Below are 11,241 nucleotides of genomic sequence, written 5' to 3'. Positions count from 1 at the left end.
TGACCTTCACAGATGATTTGAAGCAGATATTGGTATATCTACTTGATGAAACATAAGTCTGAAACATTTGAAAAGTTCAAAGAATTTCAGAGTGAAGTGGAAAATCATCGTTACAAGAAAATAAAGTTTCTACGATCTGATCGCGGAGATGAATATTTGAGTTATGAGTTTGGTCTTCATTTGAAATGATGTGGAATAGTTTCGCAACTCACGCCACATGGAACACCATAGCATAATGGTGTGTCCGAACGTCATAACCTTACTTTATTAGATATGGTGCGATCTATGATGTCTCTTACTAATTTATCACTATCGTTTTGGGGTTATGCATTAGAGACAACTACATTCACGTTAAATAGGGCACCATCTAAATCCGTTGAGACGACACCATATGAACTGTGGTTTAGCAAGAAACCTAAGCTGTCATTTCTTCAGGTTTGGGGCTATGATGCTTATGTGAAAAAGTTTCAACCTGATAAGCTCGAACCCAAATCGGAGAAATGCGTCTTAATAGGATACCCAAAGGAAACTGTTGGGTACACCTTCTATCACAGATCCGAAGGCAAGATATTCGTTGCTAAGAATGGATCATTTCTAGAGAAGAAGTTTCTCTCGAAAGAAGTGAGTGGGAGGAATGTAGAACTTGATGAGGTAATTGTACCTTCTCCCGAATTGGAAAGTAGTTCATCACATAAATCAGTTCTAGTGATTCCTACACCAATTAGTGAGGAAGCTAATGATGATGATCATGAAACTTTAGATCCAGTTACTACCGAACCTCGTAGGTCAACCAGAGTATGGTCCGCACCAGAGTGGTACGGTGATCCTTTCTGGAAGTCATGTTACTAGACCATGACGAACCTACGACCTATGAGTAAGCGATGATGAGCCCAGATTCCGCAAAATGGCTTGAGGCCATGAAATCTGAGATGGGATCCATGTATGAGAACAAAGTGTGGACTTTGGTTGACTTGCCCAATGATCGGCAAGCCATTGAAAATAAATGGATCTTCAAGAGGAAGACAGACGCTGATAGTAGTATTACTATATACAAAGCTCGAATTGTCGCAAAAGGTTCTCGACAAGTTCAAGATGTTGACTACGATGAGATTTTCTCACTCGTAGCGATGCTTAAATCTGTCCGAATCATGTTAGCAATTGCCACATTTTATGAAATCTGGTAAATGGATGTCAAAACTGCATTCCTTAATGGATTTCTTAAAGAAGAGTTGTATATGATGCAACAAGAACGTTTTGACTGTAACGCCCTCGATGCGGCTATAGCTCCCACGTGTCGAGGCACGACTTAGAGGCATAACCGCATTGAAGGCAATGTTGCAAGTTAGGCAATCTTCACAACATCCCATGTAATATAGATAATAAAAGGGGAGATACATAGTTGGCTTACACTCGCCACGTCAATCGAAGTACATAAATAGCATTACAACATTCAAACACTCATGGCCTGACTACGGTGCCAAAATAAAAGATAACCCAGCATGCGACACGGTCCCGATCACCCCAACTGGGCACCACTACTGATCATCAGGGAAAGACACGTAGTAACGGCGTGAGTCCTCGTCGAACTCCCACTTGAGCTCAAGCACGTCATCTGGAACGGAATCATCAGGCCCTGCATCTGGTTTGGAAGTAATCTGTGAGCCACAGGGACTCAGCAATCTCGCACCCTCGTGATCAAGACTATTTAAGCTTAATAGGTAAGGCAAGGAAAATATGTGGAGCTGCAGCAAGCGACTAGCATATATGGTGGCTATCTTGTTCGCAAAAGAGAGCGAGAAGAGGAGGCAAGGCGCGAACGAATAACTAGAGGGCAACCTGCGGCAAGCATTACTCCAACACCGTGTTCACTTCCCGGACTCCGCCGAGAAGAGACCATCACGGTAACTCACATTGTTGATTCATTTTAATTAAGTTAAGGTTCAAGTTATCTACAACCGGACATTAACAAATTCCCATAACCGCGGGCATGGCTTTCGAAAGTTCAAATCCCTGCAGGGAGTCCCAACTTAGCCCATGATAAGCTCTCATGGTCAACGAAGGAATAGACCTTCTCCCGAGACATTCCGACCAGACTCGGTATCCCGGTTCTTCAAGACACTTCGACAAGTTAAAAAAAATCCAGCAACACCGCCCGAATGTGCCGACAAATCCCGATAGGAGCTGCACATATCTCGTTCTCAGGGCACACTCAGATTGTCCAAACTTCTGGTAGGCTAGCCCAGAGTTGCCCCTGGTGGCCACCGGCGGCTGACGAGGTGGACCAACACTCAAATGAGCACTGGCCCGGGGGGGTTTAAAATAAGATGACCCTCGGGCTCCGGAAACCCAAGGGAAAAGAGGCTAGGTGGCAAATGGTAAAACCAAGGTTGGGCATTGCTGGAAAAGCTTTAATCAAGGCAAACTATCAAGGGGTTCCCATTATCACCCAACCGCGTAAGGAACGCAAAATCCGGGAACATAACACCGACATGACGGAAACTAGGGCGGCAAGAGTGGAACAAAACACTAGGCGAGAGGCCGAGCCTTCCACCCTTTACCAAGTATATAGATGCATTAAGATAACAGGATAATATAATGATATCCCAACAAGCAAATAATGTTCCAACAAGGAACGGTCTCCAATCTTCACCTGCAACTAGCAACGCTATAAGAGGGGCTGAGCAAAGCGGTAACATAGCCAATCAACGATTTGCTAGGACACGGTGGGTTAGAGGTTTGACATGGCAATTTGGGAGGCATGATAAGCAAGTGGTATGCATCATAGCATAGGCATAGCAAAAGAGCGAGCATCTAGCAAAGCAAAGATAGTAGTGATTTCGAGGGTATGATCATCTTGCCTGCAAAGTTGTCAGAGTTGACTGGATCCTCAAAAGCAAACTCAACGGGCTCCTCGTTAGCGAACTCGTCTCCCGGCTCTACCCAAACAAGATAAACAAGCAACAAGGACACAATCAACCACGTGCAAGGCTCAAACAAAATGATGCAAAGATGGTATGTTATGTGGGATACAATATGTGATGCATATGCAAGATTTGACAAGGAATGCATGAACCTGGCCTCAACTTGGAAATCCAAGTATGCCACTGGAAAGATGAGATGAAAACGCTTGAAAACGATATAAAGAACGCCAGAATCGGAGTTACGGTTTGGAAATGGCAAGCAATTCAAATATGACCATGTTCTACGATTTACAGCAAGTAGCCATCTAAATGCAACAAGATGAACATGCTACAGCACCCAAACATGGCATCAAAATACATGGCAGGGATCCACTCATGATGCATAACAAAAGACTAGCACTGAGCTACGGCCAATTCATCCATTAACAGGTTCAAACAAGCATGGCAAAAATGCATTTGGTAAACAGATTTCAGACTTAGTGAAATTAACACTTGTCTGGAATTTCAGATCAGAATTTCAGATCAGGTAGCCCACTTTGGAGCATGAAAACTATATGCTACAGGACCTGAACATGGCAAAGTAACGCATGGCATGGAGCTACTCAAAGAGCTTAACAAAAGTCCCTTAGTGACCTTGAGCCAAAAGGGATCGGAAAATACAATTGCAAGCATGTGAACATGGCAAAAACATAATCAGTTCTCAGACTTGGTGAAAACTGGAGCATGCTGAAACATATATCAAGTAAGCATGTTTACGAGCTCGATGCACTCACTACAGAGCAAGTCATGACCATCTAAGCATGCACCCATCAAGAATACGCAAAATATAAGCTAGACATGGCAAGAACAATAACATAGCATGCACGGATCAACTACAACATCCTCGGCAAAATCGCTAACAAGTAGACAATCTGCCCAGATTCACGAATGACAAAAGTAGAGCTCGATTGACTCAAGCTAGGGTGCTCCATAATTGCAAACAAGGACATGGATGGATAGAGCACTACAAGATTAACAAAACATCCTTACTGATCATCCTCAAAAGAGGCACGTGTCACTAGGAAACAACATGAACATATGGCATAATGAGATAAACAGCTCAAGGACTTAGTGGAAATGCTAAGTCCCTGAAATCAGCATTAACGAATGCACCACTTTGCAAGCTTGTGCTAGTCACCACACACATCACAAAAATACATGGGTTGCACCTCTGGATAGATGGCAAAGCATATAACAAAACTCACGTAGAGCTCAGGGGCATATCATGCACATAATAATCATGGCAAAAATGACAAATATCTAATTGGAGCAGCAGATCTGACAATTATCTCAAATAGCATTCTTCCAACAGCATTTCGGGCATCAAGATGAGCTCAAATGAAAATGATGCAATGAGATGAAATGATGTGCACTCTGAGACGAACATTTTGATATGATATATGCCCAAAACGGAGCTACGGATGCGGAGTTACGACATGATGAACATGGGCAAAAAATTAGGGGGAGAATGGAAAAGTCAACCGACGTTTGAATCCGGATCTAGGGTTCTTCGTCGGTTACTGTAGCACGTGGTCGGTGCGGTGGCGGATCCCACCGAAGAGAGCTCGCTGGCGGCTCGGGGAAGCGGGGGCCGGCCCGGATCTCGCCGGATCCGGGGTCGGGGCGGCGCTAAGGCGAGGCGGCGGTGAGGGTGCCGGCGGTGGGGCTCCGGCCGGCGTGGGCGGCGCGGCTGAGGAGCTCCGGCGGCGGCCGGAAATGGCGACGGCGGCGGGCGCTGCTGGCCGGCGAGGCGGCTCGGTCGCCGGAGCCGAGGAAGAGGCGGCGAGGCGGAGGAAGGCGGCGGGAGGAACCGGGCCTGGCGGCGAAAGCGGCGATGTGGGGCGGTTCCCGCCACGTGGCAGCGCGGGATTGGCGGCGGCGGATCGGGCGGACATGTCCGGCCGGACCGGACGTGTCCGGCGCGGCGCGAGGTGGTGGATCTAGGGTTTCGGGGGAAGGAGAAGGAGAGTTTCGGAGGGGTTCTTTAAATAGGCATAGAGGGAGCTAGGAGAGTCCAAATGAGGTGCGGTTTTCGGCCACGTGATCATGATCGAACGCGCTAGATGATGGAAAGGGTTTTGGTGGGTTTTGGGCCAAAATGGAGGGGTGTTGGGCTGCAACACACACGAGGCCTTTTCGGTCCCTCGGTTAACCGTTGGAGCATCAAACGAAGTCCAAATGGTACGAAACTTGATAGGCGGTCTACCGGTAGTAAACCAAGGCTGCTTGGCAAGTCTCGGTCCAATCCGGAAATGTTTAATCCCCACACACGAAAGAAAGGTAGAAATGATCACCGGAGAAGAACGGAGCGCCGGAATGCAAAACGGACAACGGGGAAAATGCTCGGATGCATGAGATGAACACGTATGCAAATGCAATGCACATGATGATATGATATGAGATGCATGACAACGACAACAACACACGGAGACAAAAACCCGAACCCGAGAAAATAAAATAACTTAACGCCGAAAACGGCAAGAGTTGGAGTACATATTTGGGAAAATCATATCCGGGGTGTTACATTGACAATCCTAAAGGTGCTAACAAAGTGTGCAAGCTCCAACAATCCATCTATGGAGTGGTGCAACCATCTCGGAGTTGGAATATATGCTTTGATAAAGTGATCAAAGCATATGGTTTTATACAGACTTGTGGTGAAGCCTGTATTTACAAGAAAGTAAGTGGAAGCACTACAACCTTTCTGATAAGTATATGTGAATGACATATTGTTGATCGAAATGATGTAGAATTTTCTGGAAAGCATAAAGGAGTGTTTGAAAGGAGTTTTGACCTCGGTGAAGCTACTTACATATTGAGCATCAAGATCTATAGAGATAGATCAAGACGCTTGATATATGTTTCAATGAGTACATACCTTGACAAGATTTTGAAGCAGTTCAAAATGGAACAGTCAAAGGAGTTCTTGCCTGTGTTGCAAGGTGTGAAGTTGAGTAAAGACTCAAAACCCGACCACGACAGAAAATAGAAAGAGAATGAAAAGTCATTCCCTATGCTTCAGCCATAGGTTCTATAAAGTATGCTATACTGTGTACCAAACCTAGTGTGTACCTCACCAAGAGTTTGGCAAGAGGGTACAATAGTGATCCAGGGGTGCATCACTGGACATCGGTCAAAATTATCCTTAGTGGAATAAGGATATGTTTCTCGGTTATGGAGGTGACAAAAAGTTCATCGTAAAGAGTTACGTGATGCAAGTTTTGACACCGATCTGGATGACTCTGAGTCTCAATCTGGACACATATTGAAAGTGAGAGCAATTAGCTAGAGTATCTCCGTGCAAGGCATTGTAGACATAGAAAAATTTGCAAAATACATACGGCTCTGAATGTGGCAGACTCGTTGACTAAATTTCTCTCACAAGCAAAACATGATCACTCTTTGGGTGTTAATCACATAGCGATGTGAACTAGATTATTGACTCTAGTAAACCCTTTGGGTATTAGTCACATGGAGATGTGAACTAATCACATAAAGATGTGTGCTATTGGTGTTAAATCACATGACGATGTGAACTAGATTATTGAATCTAGTGCAAGTGGGAGACTGAAGGAAATATGCCCTAGAGGCAATAATAAAGTTGTTATTTATATTTCCTTATATCATGATAAATGTTTATTATTCATGCTAGGATTGTATTAACCAGAAACTTGATACATGTGTGAATACATAGACAAACAGAGTGTCCCTAGTATGCCTCTACTTGACTAGCTCGTTAATCAAAGATGGTTAAGTTTCCTAGCCATAGACATGTGTTGTCATTTGATTAATGGGATCACATCATTAGAGAATGATGTTATGGATAAGACCCATCTGTTAGCTTAGCACTATGATCGTTTAGTTTGTTGCTATTACTTTCTTCATGACTTATACATGTTCCTATGACTATGAGATTATGCAACTCCCGAATACTGAAGGAACACTTAGTGTGCTATCAAACATCACAATGTAACTGGGTGACTATAAAGATGCTCTACATGTGTCTCCGATGGTGTTTGTTGAGTTGGCATAGATCAAGATTAGGATTTGTCACTCCGTGTATCGGAGAGGTATCTCTGGGCCCTCTCGGTAATGCACATCACTATAAGCCTTGCAAGCAATGTGACTAATGATTTAGTTGCGGGATGATGCATTACGAAACGAGTAAAGAGACTTTCCGGTAACAAGATTGAACTAGGTATTGAGATACCGATGATCGAATCTCGGGCAAGTAACATACCGATGACAAAGGGAACAACGTATGTTGTTATGCGGTTTGACCGATAAAGATCTTCATAGAATATGTAGGAACCAATATGAGCATCTAGGTTCCGCTATTGGTTATTGACCGGAGATGAGTCTCGGTCATGTCTACATAGTTCTCGAACCCGTAGGGTCCGCACGCTTAACGTTCAATGACGATCGGTATTATGAGTTTATGTGTTTTGATGTACTGAAGGCAGTTTGGAGTCCCGAATGTGATAACGAACATGATGAGGAGTCTCGAAATGGTTGAGACATAAAGATTGATATATTGGAAGGCTATGTTTGGACACCGGAATGGTTCCGGATGAGTTCGGGCATTTTCCGGAGTACCGGGAGGTTACCGGAACCCCTCGGGGAGTCAATGGGCCTTATTGGGCCTTAGTGGAAAAGAGGAGGAGGCGGCCAGGTGGAGGGTGCCCCCCAAGCCCAATCCGAATTGGGGTGGGGGGCCGGCCCCCCTTTCCTTCTCTCCCTCTCCCTCTTCCTTCTTCTCCTACTCCAACTAGGAAGGGGGGAAACCTAATCCTACTGGGAGTAGGACTCCCCCCTTGGGCGCGCCCTATGAGGGCCAACCCTCTCCTCCTCCCCCCTTTATATACGGGGAAGGGGGGCACCCCATAGACACACAAGTTGATTGTTTAGCCATGTGCGGTGCCCCCTCCACAGAATTCCACCTCGGTCATATTGTTGTAGTGCTTAGGCAAAGCCCTGCGTCGGTAACTTCATCATCACCGTCATCACACCGTCGTGCTGACGAAACTCTCCCTCAGCCTCAATTGGATCAAGAGTGCGAGGTATGTCACCGAGCTGAACGTGTGCAGATTACGGAGGTGCCGTGTGTTCGGTACTTGATCGGTTGGATCGCGAAGACGTTCAACTACATCAACCGCGTTTCATAATGCTTCCGCTTTCGGTCTACGAGGGTACGTAGACATACTCTCGCCCTCTCGTTGCTATGCATCTCCTGGATAGATCTTGCGTGATCGTAGGAATTTTTTTAAAATACTGTGTTCTCCAACACAAGCTCCTTGGACAATGTGTTATTATTCTCCGTGAGTACCTGGCGATATAACAATCCTTCAGTCAGTTGGGCCAGCTGCTTCAAATCTTGGAGGCTACGGGTATATTACCATGTTAAATTGTGTCAAATTGCACTTTCTTTGAGAACAGCTCAATAATTCCGGCAAGGCCTTCTCGAGCGGCCCGGATATAGGCATCTGTCGAATTCAGTGTGGTGAACTCTTGTTCGGACAAGGCCGGCGTACGCATGGCTTCCTTCAAGCAACGGTGATTCATCACGCTCTCCACTTCGGAATTTGTGACCGACACGTCATCCGAATCCACTTGAGGAGGCGGAACGGGCGCGACATTTGCTCGTGTCCTAATTGGCGAGTTTGGCACCGGATTAGTGGCAATTTGGCTAACTGGGCACTTTCCCACCGTTTGCCGTGTACTCCTCCTAAAAGATAAAGGAGAAACCCTTAAACAATCCAGACTCGTGCCTAGGCATGCATTAAGTACAATACCTCTTGGAAGACTGTGAAGCCTCCGCGGTACTCCTGGCTACTTTTCATTTTGAATGATGGCCTTGCGTGGGGGACGTCCTCGAAGAGTTACGGTCCTTGGAACGCCGATCCTGATGAAATCCAGATTAGTACAACAGGAAAGGATACAAATGAGGATCTCTTCTTAGGAAGCCTCTGAATACTCACAATGCAGAATGGGTAAAGGCAAGGGTAGTCGGCGATAATGGCCACTTCCGAACCATCATGACTCGCCTGATAGAATACCCCATCGTCAAATTATATATATATATATATATATATATATATATATATATATATATATATATATATATATATATATATATATATATATATGCGGATCCTCACAAAAGCCAGGATCCTTATCGCGATTATGATCCTCCGGCTGAGGAGTAGGACAGTGGACGTCCTCGATGATAACCCACAAGTATAGGAGATCACAACAGTTTTCGAGGGTAGAGTATTCAACCCAAATTTATAGATTCGACACAAGGGGAGCCAAAGAATATTTGAAGGTATTAGCAGCTGAGTTGTCAATTCAACCACACTTGGAGATTAATTATCTGCAGCAAGTAATCAGTAGCACAGTAATATGATAGTTTTGATAGTAGTGACAGCAGCAACGGTAACAGTAACAGTGATAGTAGTAATTTGTAGCAAGTGTAAGAGTGATGATAGCAGTAGTAATGCAGCAAAACCAATAAAGATAAATTCATAGGCATTGGATCGGTGACTTGTTGGATGATATTCATTATGTGACAATTATAACCTAGGGCGATACGGCACTAGCTCCAGTTCATCGATATAATGTAGGCATGTATTCCGTAAATAGTCATACATGCTTTATTAAAAGAACATGCATGGCATCTTTTGTCCTATCCTCCCGTGGCAGCGGGGTCCATATTGGAAACTAAGGGATATTAAGGCCTCCTTTTAATAGAGAACCGGAACAAAGCATTAACACATAGTTAATACATGAACTCCTCAAACTACGGTCATCACCTTGAGTGGACCCGATTGTTGTCACTCCGGGGTTGCCGGATCATAACCGTAGTAGGTGACTATAACTTGCAAGATCGGATCTGACACATGGATATAATGATGAATTCATAAAAGGTTCAGATCTGAAATCATGGCACCCAGGGCCAAAGTGACAAGCATTAAGCATGGCAAAGTCATAGCAACATCAATCTAAGAACATAGTGGATACTAGGGATCGGGTCCTAGCAAAACTAACTCGATTACATGATGAATCTCATCCACCTCACCGACCAGCGATCCTACGAAGGGATTACTCACTCCCCGTGGGGAGCATCATGGAATTGGCGATGGAGATAGGTTGGTGATGACGAAGATCGAAGATCCCCCTCTCCGGAGCCCCAAACAGACTCCAGATCTGCCCTCTCGAGGAAGAACGGGGCTTGGCGGTAGCTCCGTCTCGTGGATTGCGATAATTCTTTCTCCCTGATTTTTTCTACTGAAATAATATGAATTTATAGTATCAGGGGGTCATCAGTGGGGCCACCAGGTGGGTACAACCCACCTGGGCGTGCCAGGAGAGGGGGGCGCGCCCTGGTGGGTTGTGCCCACCCAGGTGCCCCTCTCCGGCAGGTCTTGGCTCCAGAAATTCTGTTTATTGATATAAAAAATCCTCAAAAAGTTCCGTTCCATTTCGAGAATTTTTTTTCTGCACAAAAACAACACCATGGTAGTTCTGCTAAAAACATCGTCAGTCCTGAGTTAGTTTCATTCAAGCCATGCAAATTAGAATCCAAAACAAGAGGAAAACCGTGAGAAAAAGTAGATACGTTAGAGACGTATCAACTCCCCCAAGCTTAAACCATTGCTTGTCCTCAAGCAATTCAGTTGATAAACTGAAAGTGAGAAAAAAAACTTTTACGAACTCTTTTGCTCTTGTTTGCATAAATAAGCTTAAACAGCACCCAGATTTTCAGCCAGCATTATAACTAACCATGTCGACAATAACTCTTAAAGATTATAATGATTCGTATCAATGACACAATCAACTAGCGAGCAATAATAAGATATCTCAAACAGCAACACGTTGTCAAAACAATCATGATATAACATGACAATAATGGTATCTCGCTAGCCCTTTCTGAGACCGCAAAACATAAATGCAGAGCACCTCCGAAGTTCAAGCAGCGACTAAACATTGTAATTCATGGTAGAAAAAATTCAGTCATGATGCACCCAACATTAGCTACACACAATGCATAAATCATGACCGCTATGATCTACTCAGTTTCTGGCGCTTGTCTATAGAAGGTGATGACACAATATAAAAGTAAATAGATAGTCCCTTCGCAGAGGGAAACAGTGATTTGCAGAGGTGCCAGAGCTCAATTTTTAAAACAGAGATAAATGAGATTTTGAGACATGCACACTTCTCATTCACTTCACGACCATCAGTTATCAACATCTTTCATGCTAAGCATGCTAGTAGCGGT

This window comes from Triticum dicoccoides, chromosome 2A, assembly GCF_002162155.2.
Source record: "Triticum dicoccoides isolate Atlit2015 ecotype Zavitan chromosome 2A, WEW_v2.0, whole genome shotgun sequence".
In the NCBI taxonomy this organism is placed as follows: domain Eukaryota; kingdom Viridiplantae; phylum Streptophyta; class Magnoliopsida; order Poales; family Poaceae; genus Triticum; species Triticum dicoccoides.
The sequence above is the reverse complement of the archived record's forward strand: the minus strand, read 5'-3'. Positions refer to the sequence as shown.